The following is a 20,257-nucleotide window of genomic DNA, read 5'->3' as shown; positions in this document are numbered from 1 at the left end:
TTTCATGGAAGTAGCAGTCCAGACCAGAAGTCTAGAAAAAAGGCATGGGATGAAGGACCAAGTGCACTGTGAGAAGGACAGTTGGGAAAATGCCATCAGCAGATGATGAATTGTCTTCCTTGCACTAAATCATTAATGTTTAGAGTGCAGGAAGAGTTAAAAATACATAGATAGAGAGGACATAAAAATGAACTGGATTCTATAACAGTGAAGGAATCTGAGAAAAGAATTGTGTGGGAAACTGAAAAGAATGAAATTATGCTTTGGGAAACTCACCGAAAAGGAGTTAGTCATGGTCTAAATTTTTGTCCTCATGGGAGGATCAAGTGCAATGTGAGACAGTTTGAAAAACACCATAAGCAGCAATCATAATTTATGATAAGGTCTGCATGCAAGATCTTTCAGTAGCTTAGAGATGGCTGTGCAGGGCCCAAAACATTAATGTTTTTCTGTAGTGTGTTTGTTCCCATGAGGAAGCCTTAGGACAGCATTCCTTCCCATGCGGTTTCTGCTCAGGTAGGAATGGACCTATGTCCAGACTACATCCCTGAAAAAGAATCAAACTTCATGGTTGTGGTTATTTCTAAAGAAGCTTGTCCTCTCCCATGAGAAGAAAAATTTAGACAGTGGGGCATCACTGCCTTCATAGATGTGCAGTCACTGTCTTGGGAGGAAAATGCATTACCTGTTTTGCCCCCATAAGCAGTACTGCAAAAGGCACAAATCTGGGCTTGTGGGTACACATAGCTCCTGTGGAAGGTGGAAGAGACAAAACTTCATGCTCAAACAGGGTGTCTAAATATCTGTGAACAACTTCTACAAAGAGCTGACATCTGAAACACAGCAGGTCCTTTTTTTCCCACCACCCCTAAGCATAGGGAATATAGCTTTTGATCATACACAGCTGCATTCTTATCAATAAACAAAAAGTTATGTGTTTTTCACTACTGTAATCTATTGCATTCAGAAGTTTCAAAGCTCTTCATAAGCTTTAATGGCAACTCTGAAAACAATATTTTGAATCTGGTTGCAAAAGGGATTAGCTGAGGTAAAGGCAGATGGGGACACCTTCTGTGATGCTTGTGCTGCCAGAACAGGCCTGCTTCCCTTGGCCCCACTTGCTGGTGGTCCCTGTGGAGGGATCAGATGGAAAATTGTGTGAGAGGCTGCTAGAGGACAGGATGGCACACCTGGATTGTGCACCTTATTCCATTCCCAGCTCAAGGCTGGGCAGAGTCGGGGCTGGCCACAGGCCCAGAGGAGTAGAGCCAGGGTTTCTTGGGGTCAAAGCTGAGTGCTGAAGTGCAGAGACCCAACCCCCAGTTCTGTGTTCTGATGCCTGTGCCACAGCTGACCCCATACAGAGTGACACATGAAGCTCTTCCATAATTTCACGCTGGAGATGGAAGTAAATGCAGAAACATAACTAAAGGCTTCTTACTAAATTCAAATTATTGTTTCTCACTGTATTTCTTCCTGTCATTTAGGTCACTTGAGGCAGAGACAGTTCCTGAGTGATTATGTCACTTATGGTTTACCACTTCCATCTGAGTTATTCACTGCACATCTTCCACTAGAAATTAATAGGGGGTTTGCCATTGCATTCAGTGGTAGCAAGACCAGGGTTTGACAGGGAGGAATATTTCTATTCTACATTGCATGAACTTCCTTTGGTCAAGAAGATATTGCTTGAGGGAAGATGGTCGTTTGTCTTCAGTCTTCCTTTGTTGTGTTCCAGAGTGCAGATGTAACACTTGTGGTTTTTTTCTGATATTATTATTACTTTGAAAAAAGTCAGCAATAGTAATACAGAATAAAAATCAGGGCAGAAGCCAGCATTTGAACTCAAAACACTATGGTGCATTAATCTATTAATTTCAGGTCATGTCTTTAGCACATCAAAGGAGCTTCTTGACCAGTCTGCAGTCTGAGGTGCTTGAGTAATTTTTTTCTCTCGTGTAATTAAAGTTTCTAGCTCCCTTTTCAGAATTGGTTTCCTCACCAACTGTTCAGTGAATAAATCTACGTGAGTGATTTCCCGACAGTTGTACATTAGGAATTATGGCATATCTCTGCTCATAACTTACAGAACTATCTCAGTACAGAGCAGAGACCATAAAACATGCCGAATGGGGATTTCTCAGATATGCTAATTGCTGCTATATAAAGAGCACGGGATGAAGAGCTGCCACAGAGGAAGTTCAGCTAAAAAGTACCCGCCACAAATCTTTGAAGGTCCACAGAGAAGCAAATCCTTCTGCTGCCACTTCTTGGCAGAGCTCTGCTGAGCAAAGGCGTTGTAGCTGAGTGAGCTTGGGCAGGGAGGGCTGGTGGCTCCCTGCAGCCCAGGGCAGCGGCCAGGCAGGAGCTGGGACAGGGATCTGCCCCTCTGGAGCTGCTGCCAGCATCTGGGGGCCTGTGGGCTTGGCACAGTACCAGAGTAGGAAGCACTCCCCACCTTCTTGATTCTTGGGTGTGGTGCGCAGGCAACGTTCTCGTCTGTTCTAAATTACACCCAGCTGCAGGCCTAATTAATTTCTCTTGAAATGGAGTGGATCACATGTCCCACTCCCATCTTCTCATCCATGAGATGGCTCTCAGACTAAAGCTGCTGGTTTCTTCATACTGAATTTTTGTGTATTCAGAGCAAGGGCTAAACTAACTAATGGGCATCCACTGCCTCTTCTGAGAAGCTCAGGTTTGCCATTCAGTGACAGGAAGATGATGCCCATGTAAATTATTTTCCTATATTTTTTTTGAAATTTATACAAAATTGATGGCCGTGCCAAACTTTGCAAATGAACTCCTTATCTGTAGAGTACCACAAAAGAATTCACAGCATGGAGGGGAAGATACAGTTCAGCAAATCTGCTGTAGCCAGGTGAGAGTTATTCTCATGTAGCTTTTCTATATGATACATTTCATGCATGGACTACAGATAGGTATTTCTGCACTCAGCAAAGTGGGGTTGGATCACTGAAATAATTTTAAGTAGGCCATTTAGCATCATTGTTTAATACTGATTTTTAGCCATTGCACTTGAACCTTTTGCCTCAGGTTGACCCAGCAGAAAAAAACCAAAATTGCTGTGCCCCAGCAACTAACTGCAGCTCTGCTACTTCTACTGATACACCTATACACCTTTTCTTTTTTTTTAAACAAGTTTTCTGTACTGTGAAATACATATCTTACTGAAGATAATAAATAATATGGAAATATTATACCACATAGCTATTATTTAATAATCTGAATATAGACTACTTCTTTTAAAATAAATCAGCTAGACAAATCAAACAGTATAGAAATGAAATGTGCCTTTGTAGGCCCTGTGGGAAACTCAGGTAATGAACTGAGGGATATCAGTTTCTAGACAGGGAAAGAAAGTCTGCTTAATTTAAAGAAATAAGTTCAACTATTTGCCTCCTTATTCTAAAATCATGGGTTTGGGCATGATCACACAATGTGAAAAAAGTAACTTTCAGTGGAGCCTTGTGTGTTTTGAAACACCAAGTGAAATACAATTAACTTTAAAATGGTAAATTGTAATGCTAAAAAGAAAATCTTCTGCCTTCCGGGTGTGACTGTCTTTTTAATTTGATGATGTCACCCTGTGAGCCATTAAAGCATTATCAATGAGCAGGCTGTGCATTTTCTAATGATTACTGTGGAGTTGAAAAAGACTCTATAATGTTCCTGCAGTTTGTTCATCATTTTTGTTTGATAATTGTCCTGAAAATCAATGACAGCTACTGAGTACAGAAATTTGATTGAACCAAGTATAAATATAGGCAGCAATTTAGACTGTTCTTACTCAATAGGAAAATGTCTTTGGCTAATAAGTGGATTCCTATCTAAATTCATGAGTTCTTTTATGACATTTTGGGCTAAGCCTGAAATAGATTAATCTTTTTCTGATAAAGTTGCATAAGCTGTGATTTCTCTGGTGACCACATTTAATTGGATATTAAATAAAGTGCTTATCTTTACACCAACAGGTTTTATAGGCTGGATTTCACAGATTAAATAACAAGTAATAGGCACACACAAAATTTTTCTGATTAAACCGTGATATGCTCAGATTAAAAATTAGACTGTCCTGATTCAGGTAGGCTTTGGAGGTGCATGATTACAACTGAGGGTTAAATGCACAGAATAGAGGGAAACTGCAGGATGGTGCAAAGAGCTGTGAGAACAGGTCAGCTCTGTATATTCTTCTTTCCTGCTTATTCTTCAGCAAATGTACAGCAGGGTGGTTTTCTGTTGGGTTTGACAAGAAGCTTGAATATGTGATAATGTTTTTGAAAAGCCTGAGGTTGGGATTCATTATGCAAGGTGCTGTACAAGCACACAGTGAGAAGTATCCTGTGATAGAGCCTATCAGCCGTGGAAAGGCAGAGGAAAGGTTAACAGAAGCCTGGAAAGTAAATTAACCTATCTCACCTGAAGAAAGGAGATAGCGACAAGGCTGAGAGAAGGACCCAAATAGAAAAACATGGATGGTGGTTGGGAGGAGGAAGTCTTAATAGGGTGAGCAAAGACCACACTTGGGAGGAAGAGTGAGGTGAGGAGGAGGGGATGGAGAAGGTGAAGCTGAAAGCACAGCCCAGCTGTGACAGGAGGAATTTGTCTGGTACTCCATTTGCTGGAGAATGCAGACTGACAAAAGGGCTCCAAAGGGGCAGGAGATAGTTAGGACTTGCTGCATTTCCTTTAAGGGTAATGAAGGACACTCTTTGGAGCTGAAAGGACATTTCTGTCCCAGAAAAGTGCAGGACATTGAAGGAATTGAGCTGGATGGCTCAGTCACACGTGTGAGATCAGTGGAAAGGAGTAGAGAAGCTGTGCAGAATAAGACAGGAGGGGAACCACCAGTGTGAGCCCGAGGCCTTTCATGGGGAGGAAGTAAATGAAGACATTTGCATTGAGTAGGCTGTGCTAGACCAAATGATGTGGAGCTCGTGCTAATTACAATTTTTTCCTCACTGGTATGACATATTGTGAATGTGAGAAGAAACTGATGCCTCCCTACATAACCAAGTCTGCTTTTGACTTTCTGTGCATGGAGCTGGCAGCCCTCTAGTAATGTTTTGTTGATTTTATTCTTATATATAGATGAGAGAATTGCAGTGAGCACTAAGCAGCACTAAGCTCAGGAGCTTGGACAACCCTCTCCTGATGGATTCATTTTGCCTCTTACAAGATCAGCCAGACAAAGCTGAGGTGTGAGTTTGTCAGGTGTTTTTTCCCCCTAAATAAAACTGACCTGTTGCACACAGCATGTAATTGTTCCTGAGCTGATGTCAGACTTGCAAATGGTAATTTCTCACAGGAGGTAGGTTACCTGTCACAGTAAGTCAGCAAGGCTGGCCGTGCTACAGTCTTGGCTGAGACTCAAGGCAGAAGGTGTTAAACATCCCAACTGTGTTACTGAGAGAGAAAAATGGAAAATAGCTCCACTGAGTAGTGGGGACAAGGAAACGGCCTTGTGCTATACTTCATTCTGGGGTCACTGGGCCCTGTCTTTTTGCATAATTGAAATAGCTGGTGTCCAGATGATAAAGATGTTGACAATTATCTTCTCCTTCCTCCAGAGACCACACAAAGCTAAGACTTTTTCTTTTACTTTCACATAATTTTCTTTTATTTTTACTTGTCATGACTTTTGACATTGGCATGAGGATGTTTAGTGGAGGAATTTCCTTTGCCTTCTTGGCATTTGATAATGCAAAGCATTTTATTAAGATGTTTTTCTTTGAAGCCACATTTTTTATTAAGACCTTTCAGGATGGTGTTCTATTTGCTGCCTCTCACAGAAGTCATCTAGTAAATTAGCAACCATTATTTCCCACTAGGCTTCAGAAAAATGGTAAATTACTTAAACTTTTTCTCTGCCTTGTTTTATTTCTGGTAAAATAAGTATTTCCAATGAAACATCAGAAAAGGGATGGCAAGCTTCAGAGCTCATGTTGGTTTTCGAGACCAAGAGCTGGTTCATGAGCTGCATCAGCCCACAAACACATACACTGGTTTCTGTGGAGGGGAAGGCAGCACAGGGCTGTCTGATGCCAGCCACAGCCTGCCCTCAGAGATGAGACAGGATGCATCTCAATGCCCAGCTTGGGAATTCCCTGGGATGTCTGCAACCTCTGCTGTTAGAAGCAGGTGGCACGTTCCCTATTCAGTTAAGGCAGTGATAAATTATGTGACTACCTTGGAGACCTGGTGACTTTTCTTAGTAGAGCTGCATCTGTTTTTAAACCTTGTGCAAAAACATGAGTACCTAAGTTAGCACACAGCGTACCCTTAGAGATGTAGTTTGCGAGGGGGCTGTTTGTGTGTAGATCTCATTTCTTTGCTAATAGGTAGGGAAGACTTAAAATAACCTGTGGAATTGTTCAAGGGGAAGCAGATCTCTGCAAAAGTCTCTTCTTTGTCAGGGTGTCAGAGCTGATACTGAAAATGCAGTATCTAGATCAATGCTCAAGATAGGCTGCTGTCATCTTATTGCAAGAGTTGCATACCTTCTTGGTCATTTCTCACGGCCAGCTCTTCACAGCATTGACTCCTTCACAGCACAACCAACAAACTCCAGCCCTCCTCTGCACCAGCTAACCCACTCTTTTGTAGCACTCATCTTCTTATTGGACACAGCTGTGGCCCATTAAGGGCAGGCCTGTTCCTAATCTTTGGTGATTGGTACAGCTGGAACTGTACCAATACTGATGTGTGATACTACCTTCTGCGCTATCTTTATTTTATTACATTCTATCCCTCTACAATAGGCATGTTTCATTTGCATGTAATAGGAACCAAGGCCTCTACAGGTAGAAACTGGTCTCATGCCACCAACACTGAACATTTACCTCTTTACTTGCTGGTCTCTTACTAGGTGCAAGTGAGTTCCCAGTGTCCATGCACCCTAACAGGAGTTTAATCGCTGCTTTAACAGAGGGTCTTTGTAAAATTCATGTACACAAATAGAGTGTTTCTAAATTGCCAACACAACAGCAGAAGCTTAAGTGCAATTTTTATTCCAATAAAGATGTGATGAAATTATGCCTAATGGTCTGCAGACTGCACTTTTATATGCACTTGCAATGCTCCCATTGACTTCAACTGCTGTTGTCAAGGTATTTCAGTAGTACTGAGCTAAGGATCATTACCCTGTGCTATTATAATACATTAAACTAATGCTGCCATTTTTCCATTATAATAGCAGTACCTGGCGACTGAAGGCTACCTCCGACCCAATAACTTGCAATCAAATATTTGTTTCAGATTTCAAAATGCATATAAATTATGAGGCTTGATGAAAATGTTCAGATTAGACAAACCCATACCTCCACCCTGGTCTTTAATTCTTTGCCTGCAGACAAAGCAAGCTTGGCACTGATAACCAGTGTAGACACTCTTATATTTTTAAGAACATGAGGATTTTAGTTTGTAAGTAAGTTTAGTAAAACTACATTTGAACTAAGCTTTCATTGACTTTCATGCAAACAGCATGAAATTATATATCTATACTGTACATATCCCAAATCCCAAAGCTTGTGTCCTTCAAAAATAAAGCAATTCCCACACTGCTGTTGATGCAGAATGCATTAGGGAATAGTTATACAAGTGTCCTGGAGCTAATCTCAGTTGCTTGATATTAAAACCAACCCACCATTTTTTTTTTTTTTTTTGCTGAGTCCTGTTTGCTGTAATGCAACCAAAAATACTGTACTTAAGTGCAAGGGGGAGATAGCTTTGCAGATATTAGTCTATTGGTTCCTAAGAAATTAATAATTTTAAATACATAAAGGAAAACAAATTCACTAATTATATAGCCTTTGCTACACTTGCTGATTACTTGCTGCTTCTTTTATCTTTTTTATAACTGCCTAAAAAAGGAAAACAATAAAGAAAAGAAACTGAAAAATTCTTGAAGAGCTGACTGATATTACATTTATGATAAAGTGAACCACAGACAAGATTAAAAAAAAAAGAAACCATGGCTCCAAGTTCCCTTGGAAACCTCTGCAAACTCATATTAAAAATATACATACAACATCTGCCAGACAAACAGGAATGAGGACTTGATAACCAAAACAGAATCCAGATGTGCACAAAAATAGGCTTCTTGCTGATACTTTTATGTCACTTGCACTGCACATCTAGAACTGAGATACACAAAAACATAGGTGATTCATATAGCAGGTCCTTCTGATAATGTTTTCTCCCCAAAATATTATTTTCTCTTTTTGTGCATATTACTATATGTTGTTTGCCATTACAATGGGAAATATCCTTAACCTTATCTAAATTTTTCTTTACCTTTTTCCTTTTAAGAACCTGCTTTTAAGAGCTATTCTTCAAGATGAAAATATTGTTATGAAAGAACAAATAATAAAGTTATGCACAGATCTGGAAAACTGTGTATTTCAAGACATCAGGCCAACAAATTTCATTGCAAAAGCATTTCATGGTTCAAACTCAGGGCTTACTGTAATATGGCTAAGAATTTTCTTTGTGGAACAGATGCAGCCTTGATTACAGCAGTCCTAATTTGGCCACTTTTTTCTATTCATGCAAAGTTGCAGATACAGAATCTTCTACTAGTGCATCTTATTTTAAGTGACAGCTTATTAATGTGTAAGGTCTAGTATTGGCATTACAGATGTCTTCAAACAGAACACTATCTGTACAGTGTGGCACCTCTCATCTCCCTTGCTGAAGGGACAAGTGAGACAAGGAAAAAAACCAGGATTGGCTGGTGCAGGATCATTTAGTCCTGTGCCAGAGGACACAATTGCATGCAGTGCCTGTTGGGTTCAAGAGACCTTGGTTTCTGGTACTGTTACCTTCTTGTGGTTATCTCCCATGCCTGTGGAAAGCATGGCCAGCTCTCTGTATTTCCAAGAACAGCAATAGAAAGTGCTCATCTTATGTCATTGGGGCTGCACAAATCATCTCATCAGTGCTGCCACACTGGCTGAGTGGTAGAGGCAGCTGAAAGGTTAAATGGAGTTTCTTGTATCATCTGGAGGCTTTTCCTGCAAACACAGATAAGCTGTACATGGAAAAAAAGCATATACATATTAGCACTGCTTTGCTTTCCGGGCTGTGTAGCCCCCCTCATTTTTAATGGAGATTTAATTTGAATTCTTTATGCTCTGTTTTGCTGTTAAAATCTTGCCATTTAACATTTGCAGATAGTTATGTACTTCTGTGAAACAACATTCATGATGCTTTGGTTTAATTATTTGCCTTATATTGGTGTCCACTGTCTAGGAACTTGTTCTCAAGCAATAACCCTTTTTTTGTAAGCATGCAAAAATGTGCATGCAGATATCTGCAGGAACACTTTACAAGTCCCAATCCCTCCACTTAAAGGTGAGTGTCACTAAAATGTTCAGATTTTAAATCCAAGCTCCTGCAGTACACAGGGAATCAGCTTCTGGAATGAGCACCAGAAGAGGAGGACTGAGGACACAGCAGTTTGATCACCTATACTAAGAGCTGTATTCACGCTTCTTTTATCAGGCGTGCTTCTGTCTGAAAAAAACTGTGCTCCAACTTAATCATCCAGTCCTGCACAATACTTAACATAAACAAATTAATTCTACAGAGGGATTTAAATTGAACAAATGTATTCACTAGGGAAAGCATAGTGGCATGACTGAATGGCTTAAAATACAGCTGAGGCGAAACTGTTCTTCAGATTATCAGATCTGCAGATTGGCTCCTTAAACAATCTATAGACTTTGATAATCACATTCTTTTTGTAATTATCACAGATTTAGAGACAGGAAACAATTCCAAAAAACTGTTATGACAGTTTGCCCAAAACCAGTGAGGTTATTGAGCTATGAAATAGCCATAGCTAGGAAAGATGTGATTTTGGAGTGAGGAGAAGACAATCTGGTTAGTCATTGTGTTGTAAGAGAGTCTCTGAAGATACTGCAGCTTATGATGACATGCTGCAGTTGTGGGGGTCCAGTCACTGCTATATTAATAATCGCACCCTGCTTTCACAGGGCATGATGCTATACCATTTTTACTTTGAGAGGGTTGCATTTCTTCTCCACTAAATGATCCTAGGTGACGTTTTAAAATGTGTGGATAAATGAAGGAGCAATAAATTTTGTGCTTGTCATGATTTAAGGAAGTAATTGCCATATTTTCCTCTTTTTTATCTTGCTTTTAAAGCATGTCATTTACAAATAGATGTGCCCAAGGGCAGTTCAGAAAGCAATTCAAAATTGTATCTTATTGGACATAATAAAAAATTTTGGTATTGGATTGCATGACTGAAATGTGGAGTTATTAGGTATTAGTGTTGCATTATATGTCATATACTGATTGAATGAATTTGATAAGCAAAGACAGAGGATTATTATGCAAACCACCCCCATTGTTTCATATTAAAAAGTGAATATTTAAGAGCTGAAAAAGCAAATTTGTTTCGGTAACACGGTACACATTTTTCAGTATGCAAATGTGCCACATCTGTGTATTTGTTTTGCTGCAGATACAACCAGCAAGAGTTTAGTGATGAAATCTGTTCTTAATTATGATAGCAGCTGTTGGAGCAGTAGCCATTTTTTTCCTCCTGATGTGAAGTTGCCTGATTTACTCATTTTTGTCTGCATTTGTCAGGGCTGCCAGTGCAGAGAGAGAACTCTTTGTGAGGGGTTGCAATTTGTTTTCTGTGCGAGAGCCAGTGAAAATTGACTAAATCTACGCAGCGGGGTAGTTTTATCTTTTCTTTTCCTGCATTGCAAGCTGTTGTACCTCTGCTCCAGCACAAGAGGCCTATAAAACTACCAAACAAATGAGGGAGCTGTTAAATGTTCCAGCAAGTATCTTAAGCAGCAGTTCGTGTAAACGAACTATGCCTTAATGAAGAAGGAAGAAAGAAGTCTGACATCATAGCTGTGGGACAGATGGCATTAATATAATGAATTGATAAACACTTTGGAAGCTTATTTTTCCTTCCTCAATTATTTCATTTCCATATATGAGCATGAAGTTTGTAAATGCCAGACAGTTTAATACTCTATTTCCTCAATATTTTGATAATAGTGAGAAAGAGTGGGAAGATTATAAAAGGATGATAAAACCTCCTTTCTGAATACACAATCTCTTACAGTAATTTGTTAACGAGGCAATGCTGTTGCAAATCAAGGCAGAAACGACCAAGAATGCTTCATAGCATAATGAAAAATTGGCCAAAAATTGCAGTGCAAATGAAAACAGAATAAAGAGAAGACATAAGTTATTGATACTAAAACTTCTGTGCTAAAAGCCTACTGAATGAAACATTTATCGTCTCCCTACAATCATAGACTAATCGTCTGTTTCACACTGGATTGTTTCCACACCGATATTTTATGCCTTGTTTTTCTTTTGATCTAAGCAACACTAAATTTAAACAGATTTCAGCCCTGTTTCTTTTTCAGTTAAGTTTTTGATGCCTTATCCTTCATCACTGAAACCAGTGAAAACTTGGCCCCAGAACATAGTGAAAGCCTGTATAGTTCTTGAAAGAATATGCAAAATTTGCTGTTCTTTATTGAGAGAAGCAATCTGCTTTTGCTTCCACAAACAGAAAAGCGTTCAACAGATTGTGTAACTCTTCACTTAAGATAAGGGTTCTCACTTTATTTTCTGCCATTCAACTTTTCCTCTTTCACTTTTGACCTTTAAGTGTTGCATTTAACTGAAAGAAACATAAAATCATGAGAAAATGAGAGAATGCAGGTAAACTATAGCTTACTTAAAAACAAAGGATATCTCAAAGTTAAGCTATCTGAAGTAGTAAATCTGTAAGGATGGAATGTTCCTCAGTGGAAGAATAAGCTTATATATCATGGACATGCTCATTATAAGAATTGATGTTCAGAGTAGGAATATGGACGTGGGTAGGGTGGGAGCGTCATCAGGAATTCCTGTCCACGAGTAAGTTGTGGACAGGAATTAATTAATTAAAGTTGTTTACTTTAATAGAAACATAAAAGGAGAAAAAGGGTTCTACAGTGGATTCCAGTGAGGAACTGGAATGGTATAAACACACAGTAGGTAGGCAGGAGGACACAGCACTTTATCCATGATGGGCAAAGCATGCTGCCCGTGTGCAGGGCTTGCCTTGGGTACCGCTGCCTGTCTGCTGCCACAGCAGCTGCCTTCGTGGGGAATGACAGCAGGGCCTCATCACTGCAATAAGCAACATCTCTTACCATCTACAAACTCCTAGTTTTCCTTATTTTTCTGAGCTTTCCAAGATGCCTGGGAATGGCCAATTTTACCCTTTTGAGCTGCATACATTGTTCCCGTTAGCCCATGCAGAAATGCAGCCTTGGACCTGTGCAGTTGCCCATATTTTCCTTTACGCTTGACTTTCTTCAGGAAGTTACTTTGTCTCCTGTAAAGAAGCCCAGGTTCTATTGCTGCTGGAATATAAAAAGCATATTTTGGACTTCTTGTCTATATCACATGCATGTTTCCATGTCATGTGCTTGTTTTCTTGAGAAGTATAGTTGTGAGGACAGCAAGAGCCATAATGAAATTACCGGAGAAGTGAGGAAGATCTGGATTTTTCACTGAAGTTACATTTAAAATTTTTATTCTCTGACTATTTATTTTGACCATTTCTTGTCTTCTGTCTAATCTACCATTAGATATTTCTAATGCAGAAGTGAACTAGTGACTCAAGGCTCTAGCTGCACTCAGTTGAAATAAATAGGCTATTTTTAGCTGCAATTAATCTGACCTTCCCAAATATCCATTTAGAATAAGATCAATCCTTAAAAGCATGTAACCCTCTCCATCAACCAGCAAGGGAATGTGGAGCAGTTAGCTTACATTTAGATGTCTACAGTTAGTCAAATAAATCCCTCACTTTCTGTGTCTGTTTTCTATTGCTGCTGTGCCAAGCATGTTGCATACCTAAATAATTACTGTAGTTTTGAACAGTAGTCACTGAGTCTGTAGCTGTGAATTGCATATTATTCACTTAGTGGATTTTTTCTTCTCAAAAAAGCCCCATTTACAAGAGGTTATAGGTTTTAGCAAGGTGTCTTCGCACTTTAGTGTCGTGATTACAGCAATAAATATACAGAAATGTTGCTCTGTAGCATTATGTCACTGAAATTTGCTGACACAGTAAATCCTAAATGGGATACAGTGATTTATGGCTTATGACTTCAGCATATGTTACAGAGGGTACTTTAATAGAAGAGAGGCATATGATACTAATTACCCTGTGAAATCACACTATAATAATGCTTCAAGTAATCACCCTTCAAAGTGACAAAATTTTCTTGAAAGACATCTTGTCAGGAATGCTGCCTCTTCCAACTTCTTATGCCTGTTCCTTATTACGTAAGAAAATTTACTTTTGTGTTGGCAAATAATTTTAAATATATTCCCTGTAAAAACAAAGGTCTGATACTGCATTTGGATCCATGCAGGGCATTTCAAAGCACTTGGGGCAGCAAAATCTTTGCTCCTTCTGGATGACTTGATGTGAAAATAGAGGAGATATGGCCTTCCCACTGAGGCAGAGAAAAGATTTAAAGGTGCATTTTAGACGTCACCTCCTGCTGCTGGGTAACTTACGGTCTGTCAGCCAAGATAAGGGAAAAAGATGCCCTGTACTCAACACCTCAAAACTTGAATGGTTAAGAAATGTGTTCTGTCAGGAATTTGGAGAGGAAACCATGCCCAGTCCTTGCTGATCTGAGCAGCAGCTTTGCAACCGTTCCCCATGGCTAGGGAGGAAAAAGTGTGACATTTGATGGACTTCTGCTCCTCCACCCTACCACCCCACATTCCTGCAATTACAAGACATTTGAGGATGAAGTAGATAGCTCTGCTTCCTGATGGAGATCTGCACAGAAATACCCGAGGACTCAGCTCCAGCGTCCCTCTCCATGTGGCGTGTGCTTGTTCCTACAGTGTTAGTTGTCTTTTAATCATCATTACCTCTGCAAGATGTTGGTAGGGAATTATTTTTCCTTGGATAACATGATTTTTTTTCCCTCCCAGATGATTCACACAACTGACTTCTGGAACTACAGTTCAAAAAGTAATAGCTCATAGGCAAGTGCATAATGCTGCTCATAGGCAATGCATAATCTATATCTGTGTAGCTTAAAAATTCAGAGTACCAGGTTTGCTCACAGCCCTTTCTAGGAAAAGCACAATATCTTTATACTGCAGATAAAGACAAAGAGAGAAGTCCTGACTCCATTGAAGGGAAAGGTAAATTTCTCTTGAGCTTCAATATTTTTTTTAAGTTTGGCCTGTTATTGATAGAGTGAGGTTAATTTTCTGTTTCTGATTCTTCAAAGCAGTTGGTGTAAAGACAACTAACTGCTTTAGCTGGAGGGAAAAAAAATAGAAATGTTGAAATAGTTAGTTCCAAAATTTCAAAGTCAAATGTTTCAGATTTTTAATGTGAAAGAACTCCCTCATTTAAAAATTTTCCTTAGTTTCTTATTCTTTCAAGTGATGAAATTATCATAATATCAAACCATCTGGATTCAAATGAAATAAATTGTTTTGATGGATGTAGTGTAATTAATTTAGTATTCCTTCTTTCCTTTTTGAAGGAAAAAACAAACCAAAAATATTCAGCTCAAATGACAACAGTTTTTCTTACAATTTTCACTTCAGCTACCAACCCAGAAAATCCATTATTTTCACATTTTTAATTCATGGTAAAGTCTTAGGAGCTATTTTGGCCTGTCACTTGATGGGCGTATTGCATAAAATACCTGAAATATTTATGAGTGTATCAAACTCTATGACACAAGTAGCTTGACTATCAGATTTGTTTTCTGAAGTAAACTTTACAGATATAACTCTATATAATGAAGGAAGTCTTGTTTAAAATGATGCAAGAAACATCTAATTGTAAAACACATGTTTAAAATAGAAGTGGGGGAACCCAGAAAGTATTTTTTGTCCTCCTGTCTTGGGTCACTGTTGACTGAACTACACTAAATGTTTAATTCATGACCAAGAATATATGATTTCTAGTAGCTTTTCCTACTGGAGTACAGCTCTCTGTGACTTGATTGGAAATTTAATTTAATTTAAATTGAAAAGTTTTTTCATTTGTGAAGTATTCCCATCAGAAATCTGAGATTCTGTAGAATTAGGCTCTGTATCATTGTAAAACCCTTAATTGACTATTTCCCATCAATGTGTTCTCATAGTCAAAAGTCTCTGTGATGAATTTTGCATTGTGTGCATTTGATGACACATTCTTTTATTTAATGCATCAATTTTTCCCTAAAAAAAAAAAAAAAAAGTGACAATGAAAATAATAAAATTTGCAGAGAAGTTCGAAAGTGACTAATTTATTGATAATTTGCTGAGAAATTGTTGAAGTAAACCCACAGTACAGGTGTTCTGGATAAAGAACAAGGACAGACTGGCAGGGAAGATTAAACCCAACAAACAAAAAGCCAACTACTGCATTGCTGGCTGGCCCCAGTCTGGCTCAGGTGGTCCTTTCTGTCCTCGCTGGTGGCTGCCACACTGGTGCTGTGTCCGTGTTCTGCTGTGAGAGCTCAGTGCCAGCTCCTGCAGCACTGCCTGGCCAAGCTGGATACACCATTGTCCATGAGGCTGGAGGAAATGCTGGACAGAGGGGTCCATCCACATCCACACTGGCAGCACAGTATCAACATGTGAAGGTCAGGCCAATTTGTTCCAAAATTGAAAAACTAAATACTCATCTCTAGGCACTGACCTGATGTTCTTCTGTTGAAGCCTTGAAACCAAAGCCCACCAGACCCCCTGTGCTTTGACAGTCTAATTTTTAAATTTCCTGACTCAGATTTTAAAAATAATGAGTCTTGAAAACATTTTCCTAAGCATGATGCACAGAAAAAAACCCAAAAGGTGAGAAGTAGGATCAATATAAACTATATATGGCCTTATTTTTATTTATGATAAACACCCTTTATCTTGCTTTTTATCTCCATTATAAAGAAGCCCTAAAATTAGTGTAGAAATTGCAATTTAAAACCTATTACCCTCACTGTAAAGCAATTCACTGTCAGGATGAAGGAGGAGAGGCATGGTTTGGTGATAAAGAGAATCAGGCCCATTATTCCCAAGAAATCTAGTTTGCTTGAGTGAGAGAAAGGGAACTTCTAGGTCATTTCAGTAGTTATTTTATTCAGTGAAGAATAAATAAAGGAGACTCTGTACCACTGGCAAATTTGATCTATAATGCCTCATGCACAAATCAGATTTTCCAAATGAACTTTGATGGCTGCAGGGGAGTATAAGAGAGACTGACAGGCACTACTTGGCTTGAAGAAAATAAGTTTTCTTTCTGCAGTTGATTGACTTGCTCACCTCTTCTACAGAGATGAGAAATATGTTTTACAGGTGGGTTTGTAGACACCATTCCCTACACTTAAGGGTTTTTTACTGTATGAGACATTCAATATTTGTGTATAGATGGATAACCATACACTTTGGGAAATACTGTATTCTGCTCCTCAGTGTGCTCTCTGAATAACTTCCACTGTAGTTTTCTCACCAATAACACTGCTCACCATGTTTACCAGTGTTTCAAGGGCCTTCTCCCTGTTCAGAAAACAGTAGTAAACTATATTTACTCACTTTTGTCCATGGCTTAAAGATGGCTTAAAGGATTTAACTGAAACAACTTCTCAGACAAGGCCAAATGTGAACCATTCTAGCCAAAATGTTAAATATTTTGAAAAGCTGTCAGCTGACAAGAGGGAGAAATTATTATAGAGACAGTTTTGATTAGGTGCAAGTAGATCACCCTTATGAAATCAGATGATAAAAACATAGTTTACTTCTCCCATTCATGACATACTGAGGTAAATTAATGGAATTTTTACTTTACCTATTGTAGGGATGCTAGCATCTATTAAAATGTATAATCTTTGTATACAGTAACCTAATCCAATGTTGATTATAACACCACGATGACATATTTCTGTTATCATGCTCTTCTTGCTTTGGAAATAATGGCATGTAGGTCCAGAAAGACAGGCATGCCTTTCTGAGTTGTCTAATCTTCACTTCCTTTCAATTCCATAAGGAGTGTTAATACAATTGGTTGGTGAACATAGAAAGGGGAACTTGTGCTAATAGTTCTTAGATCAGTTTCTTGATCTCCCAGGAGGATTTTATCTTCTAGCTACAGTAGAATGATAAGGTGTATGACTGGGTTTTGTTTTAATTAATGTTTTAGGCTTCTCATTTCAGAGAGTGTGGATGGAGATGGTGTGGTCATATGGCACTGCTGTGTCAGAAGTGTTAAATAACACACTTACTTCTCTGCTTGGAAGGACTTAATAATGAGTTCACAGATGTTAAACTAGAATTATTTTATAAAGCCAGGCACCAATTAGTTTCTCAGCATTGGTCAGGGCAAACTGGAGAATAATCAGGGAACAATTTTGAAGTCCTGTAGTAAATTGCTTCTTTACTCCAAGGCGCTGCATTCTGATACCTAACAGGTTTGGATTTTTTTTCCTAAAGAAAGACTGGCCTTGTAGACAGGAACCCAACTGGTATCAAACAGTAAATTTGACAAACTGTGTCTCTCTCTCACTGTAATACAAAAACACCCTCTTATACCACATCACTGCTAAGGTTCTTTTCCTTTTGGAATAATAACAACTCAAACATAATGCAGAAATAGTGACTTCTGGAATTAATGAATGTTTCTGCTGGTTTGGGTGTCTCTCGTGTTCTGATTGCAGGACTTTACGTGAAGCTGCTATTAAGAAAGTGTCTCATTAATGCACTACTTCCAGAAGAGAAGAATCCTCAGCAGACATTTCCTCCCATTCAGCAGATCACAACACAAGGTCCTTGCCACAGCCATTTAAAAAGGAAATGGAACCAAGCAGCCTGATTAAAATAATGTCTGTTGAAACTCTATGTGCCACCAAAGACCCATATATGAAATAATCATTTTCTGTAAAAGGTTTCATAAATAGAAAACAAAAGAAACATCTAATTTCAAAGAAAAGCAAAGAAGAAAAATTCCAAAGGAGGAAACACAGTGTTTATTTGTAATTAAGAACATGTAAGTCCAGCCTCATCAAGACTGCCTTTGGAGAAAAAGGTTGAAAGAGTGTCTGTTTTTGCAATATATATTTGAGGTATCATGAAGTGTTCTCAAAATCTCAAATATCATGAATATATATTATGAGGTATCGTGAAGTGTTCTCAAAAAATATTGAATGATACAAAAGTGTCAAAGGCTATCTAGCAACCTTGACAAGATTGAAACCTGTGAATATACAGAAAAAAAGGACTAAAAAAAAACAAGTTGAAAGAATTCACCCTTCCCTGAGCAGAGCTGTCAGAAGGTTTTGTTAAACATCATTTTAAACCTGTTTTAATCCCCCTGCAAAAGTACATGAGACTTGTTCTGGATTCAGGCAAGGGTAAAATCATCTAGTCTGAATTAGCAACATTAGCAGCACTTCAGCAGAGAGAGGGGGGAAATGATCCTTTCAGAGCTTGTTTTAAGAAAGCTCGAACGCAGGGAATAAGTAGCTTCTCTTATTAGGGCATCTATAAAAATCCCTCCTTTATCTATGTTAGCATTTGGTTAATACTAATGTGGAGATAAGCTGCAAAATAGTGGAGAGGGCTTACTTTTGAGAATTGCTCATGTAGCTGATGACAAGAGATGATAGAAGTTCTGCCAGGGATGAGTGCAGGCGCAGGATGCTGAGAGGAGCAGGTTTAACTTCACCAGGCAATCAATATGTGGCATCTGAAGGTCAAAGGAACTTGAGAGTTTTCAAAAATATATGAGGTATGTCAAGAAACTTGAGGGGGTTGCAAACTGTACATCTTTCTTCTGGTCATTTTCTGGGCAGACAGGTAGCTGATGTGATTTTTTTCACAGGATGTTTTAAGGGTGTATTTGGGTAATGGTAGCATGGCCAGATATGACAGTCATTATCATTTCTGAATTATGATGCAGGTGGACTGATATGTTGTGACAAAGCAATTGCAGGTGGCTTTTGACATCTTAAGTGGCAGTAAATATTCTGTTAATTGCAATTGAAGTGATCAGCTTGGCCTCTTAAGCAATGATATCTGAAGAAGAAAATCTGAAAATCTCAAGTCATTCTTCAAGGGCACAACAAAAATCCCCATCTGAAGGCAGACTCTTTTTACCTAGTTAAAGTACCAAATGTGTACCTGGTTGAAGACAGGACTAGGTGAAACCACAAATTTCCAGCTTGCAGAAAGTTTTGATGTTTCAAAAATTTGTTATGCATTCCTTCAGGGTCCCAGTCAATATTGTATTGGTATATCCTGGCTCCTCCAGCTGAGGTAAAGGCAGCTCCCAAAAGTCTCTGTCTCATCTGGAGGCCCAGTAGTGATTGCCCCCAGCTCATCTGTTCAGCATCATTGTTCCCCGCTGGGAGACCTTTCAGGAAATTACATGGGATAGTAAGAAACCAGTCCAGCTTGGAGTAAGCTGGAAACCCCCACTTGGGAGATGAATGTCTAAGGTTCCCAGTTTTTTTCAAAAATAGTGTACAATTTCAAGATAGACTGCAGCACTCTGAAAAAAGGGTCTCTTTTCAGATAGTCCTGCAGCTGTAGCTGAAGCTCAAAATGTCCATTATTAATTCAAGTTCCCTCGTTCCAGTTGGTATGTATAAAACTGGCTCCATAGTTATTATCAAATATGGATGTACTTCTAACAGCTTCCTCTTAAGTGAGCTAATGTAATCTGAAATATACTTATGTCTGTGTCAGATACCTGTGGTTGAAATAGATAATTTCACTGAAAGTCCTAATGCATGTTATTTCAAAAAGTGTTTTCCAAAAATGTTGCGTTTTATAGAAGAGCTAAAGATTCATCAATACCCTTCAGAACCATCTGTTCCATTTCCTGATCACCTTTTCCACAGTACAGTGTGGTTTCTGTCCAGTTCCTTTTTTCCCTTCCTTTCTTCATGAAATGCAGACAATTCCCATGTATCAGACATTTGCTTGTTTTACAAAGGCAAGTGTTTTGGAGGATCGTTATTTGTAAAATTCAGTGCTAGGAAAAGGAAAGGTGTGCTATGTATGGTGTATGTTATACATGGTTATTATTTAAAGTAAACCTCTAAAAGAGTAATGTAAATACATGGTAAGAATTTTAAAAGGTTCAGCACTAGCCTCAATTCCCACTGACTCAACTGTGAGCAGAGAGAGGTGGAATTCAGTAAGAATGTTTTTGAAAATCTCAACC

The 20,257-nt window shown here is 38.8% G+C and overlaps 1 protein-coding gene and 1 long non-coding RNA gene across 2 annotated transcripts in view; both read left to right on the top strand.

The window, feature by feature from the left end:
- AFF3 (ALF transcription elongation factor 3) overlaps nucleotides 1-20,257 on the top strand; it is a 266,456-nt gene that overhangs the window by 15,068 nt on the left and 231,131 nt on the right. The window lies entirely within an intron of this gene.
- LOC131572214 (uncharacterized) lies at nucleotides 2,590-5,332 on the top strand. Its single transcript, XR_009276005.1, has 3 exons — nucleotides 2,590-2,732; nucleotides 2,818-2,881; nucleotides 5,113-5,332. It is a non-coding gene; the product is annotated as an uncharacterized LOC131572214 (long non-coding RNA).

The sequence above is a fragment of the Ammospiza caudacuta genome, chromosome 2 (assembly GCF_027887145.1).
Source record: "Ammospiza caudacuta isolate bAmmCau1 chromosome 2, bAmmCau1.pri, whole genome shotgun sequence".
Lineage (NCBI taxonomy): Eukaryota > Metazoa > Chordata > Aves > Passeriformes > Passerellidae > Ammospiza > Ammospiza caudacuta.
Note: the sequence above shows the minus strand (reverse complement) of the source record. Positions and strands in the feature narration are given on the sequence as shown.